Source organism: Buceros rhinoceros, unplaced genomic scaffold (assembly GCF_000710305.1).
Source record: "Buceros rhinoceros silvestris isolate BGI_N320 unplaced genomic scaffold, ASM71030v1 scaffold24941, whole genome shotgun sequence".
In the NCBI taxonomy this organism is placed as follows: domain Eukaryota; kingdom Metazoa; phylum Chordata; class Aves; order Bucerotiformes; family Bucerotidae; genus Buceros; species Buceros rhinoceros.
The window spans coordinates 1164-4168 of NW_010396292.1; positions in this window are offsets into that span (position 1 = coordinate 1164).

The following is a 3005-nucleotide window of genomic DNA, read 5'->3' on the forward strand; positions in this document are numbered from 1 at the left end:
GAGGTGTTCAGTGACACTGCTGGGGACCCAGCGCCCTGCCCCAGAGACACGGTTTGGCCAATTTTTTCATGCCAGAGGAAAGCAGGAGCCCCAGCCCGTCTGTCAAAAGAGTTTCCTCCTTTATCTGGCAGCTCACCTGATAACACTGCTAACAAAGGGGGACGATCAAGAAAGGGATAGAGACAAGAAGACAATCACTGGAGAAAATTCACCACCGACTGATGCTGAAGCCAGTGGTCTGAGGTAGCACTTCACCAGAAGTCACACAGAGGCTCCGTTCCACTCATTCCAAATACACTGAGGACCATCTTCTGCTCCCGTCTGCACCACCGTGAGTCCAGGCCCACTGCGCCGGGTCCAGGAGAGCTGCAGGGCGGCAGCAAACCATCGCAGAGCTCGCAATAAGCTGTTGGTTCGTCTGATCTTGGAGCCCACGGGAGCCGCTGTCCCGGCCTCGTGGGAATCCACCAGGAGTCATTAGAGGGGTGATTCATTTGCAGTCAGGTTTTGCTGATTTCCTAAGATGATTTAATCTGTGTGCACAATAAAGGTCACGGGCAAACCCCTCCTGTGTGACGCTGTCTCTTTTTACTGGAGCCGCGGGCAGGGTCCCAGCAGATCATCACGTCTCCCCACACACCTCTCCTGACACTTCGCCCTGCACTTCGCCATCATTTCAAAATCCGAGGACTGAAATAGCACCCGTGGCACGACGTGGCTGCCTGCGCGGCCCCCAGCCCGCGAAGACCTCCTGCTCCCGCAGACACGCTCGGGACGCTCCCACGTCGCTCGGTGGCTCACTCCATCCCGGGAGCAGAACGAGGCGTTTGGCACTGTGGATGATGCGCTCCAGGACAGTGGAGCCGGGAGGTTCAGCGGTGGGGAGGGTGACGTAGGAGACAGCCCTTTCCATCCCCAGGACCGCGACTCTTCGTCCCCGTGGCCTGTCGGGGACTGCCCAGGCAGGTTGATGTGTGCCAAGATGAGAACAGGTGAAGGACCTGCAGATCTTTGGCTCAGCCATGAACAACCTCCTGTTTGTCAGCTGCTGGGCACCCAAACATCGCTAAAGGGTAGCGGAGTACCAGCACTCCACCACATTTCATACAAATGAGGCAGGTGAAAGGGAAGTTCACAGTCAAAAGTAAATAAGTAGGAGGAACCCCCCGTCGTGCCGAAGCCCAGCTGTGGGCTGAGCCGCCTCCTCCCAACGCACCTTCAAGAGGCGGCATTAGAGGTGAAAACTGACCTGGCTTTATCGTCCCAACGGAATTAAATGCTACAAGAACTAACGATCTTGAGATGACTTTAAAACTGCTGAGCTGGAGTTATTGGTGAGGTCACTTGTCATGCAAACAAGAATCCTGTGGCTTTTATATCCCCAGCACAAAATCTAGACCCAAACTGAGCTGGCTCTGCGTGAGAGCTGATGCTGAGCCCTCGCCCGTGCTGCTGAGCCCCCGGAGCGGCACGGAGCCCAGTCTCTGAGCACCGGGACAAAGCAGGGTGAAGTTCTTGACCCTTCGTGAAAGTCCCACAGAACGGCCAGAAGCATTTTTACTGAAAAAACTATTTATTTGTTTAACATAAAATATCTAGTGTGGAATTAAACTATCCAATGTGGCATCAGTAACGTAGGAACGAGGGGAGTATTTTACAACAAGCCTGACAGACACAAAGGTTTTAAACATTAAAATGGGTCCAGCTTAGAAACTGTACATTCAAACCCGGGAGAACGTTCTGCATTCATCCCGCAGGCGTTCAGGAGTAATAAATCATTCCACCAGAGCACACTGGGAGAGGATTTCCCCCGCAACAGCTCAGACCATCAGCAAACCTCGGAATCCCACCCTTCCCTTTGGTCGCGGTTCAAACCCAAAGCCGTGGCACGGTGCTGGTTTGAATGGACTGGCTGCAGGAATTCCCTCCTGGGGGAAACACCCTGCCCCGTGGGTAAGACTCTCGTTGGAAGCTGGTTCCGTACCCCAGCGGTGCTGCCACGGCCACAAAACCTGACTCGTGGTTATCTACAGGCCACGGTGCGTCAACCAAATGCTCTTCAGTTTCTCCGTGAACAATCTAAACTGTCCTCCCAGTATCAATCATACCCAAGGACCTGCCAAAAGCCCCGTCTCTTCAGGCTCCTACTGGTTTCAGTGGGGTGGGATCAGCTGTGGTCCCTCTCTTCAGCTGACCCAAAGCCCATGAGAGGTTTTGCACGACCAATAAATCCTGCCTTGGGACTGTTTTAGCTGCAGGACACGTACGTGTATGTGTATGAGCTCCACGTGCTGCACCTCGACCTCCCCGCAGGCCACAGCAACGTGCTCCTTCCACACCACTAATACCGACTCCAAAAACCAAAGAGAGCTGTGAACATTAATGCTGGAAGAGCAAAAATTGCAACTAAAGGTGCTTCACAGCAGCCAAACCAAGCCAGCAGCTGGGCTGGATGGTGACATTCCTTCGTCAGGCCCTCCCTCCCCTCTAAACTGGCTGCTGAAGTCTCCCAGTTTTGGGGTGTGCAGATGGTGAGAGCCAGGTAGGGTCTGACGGTCCCTTCTGGTGAGGACTGGGATGCTCCCAAGTGCCTTCGCCAGCAGGAGAAAGCAGCTGGCTGTCAGAGCTGCCCGTAAGGAGGGGACAGTCCGTGTTGTGCAGAGGCCCGGCAGGTTTTCCAGCGTGCTGGAGACACGCGTGGTCTAATACCTGACCTGAACTCCCCCGGGAACTGCTTCCTCACTGCCTCCTGTCCACCCCCCACCATCCGAGGGACACAGGTCCATCTGTCTCTCCTGTGAGGCAGTGCTGAGCTTCCCCAGCCGCACAGCGCGGTCAGAGTTGCCCAATTACAGCCCGACAGCGGGAGTGGAAACTAACCACTGGCACTGGCCATCAGCGCGGTGAGAGCCCCCTTGGTTTACTGGGGATCGACTGGAACTGGAGCTTGCTGGCGACTGGGCACAGGGGGTACAGAGGCAGCGCAGACAGAGGTGCCCCAACCA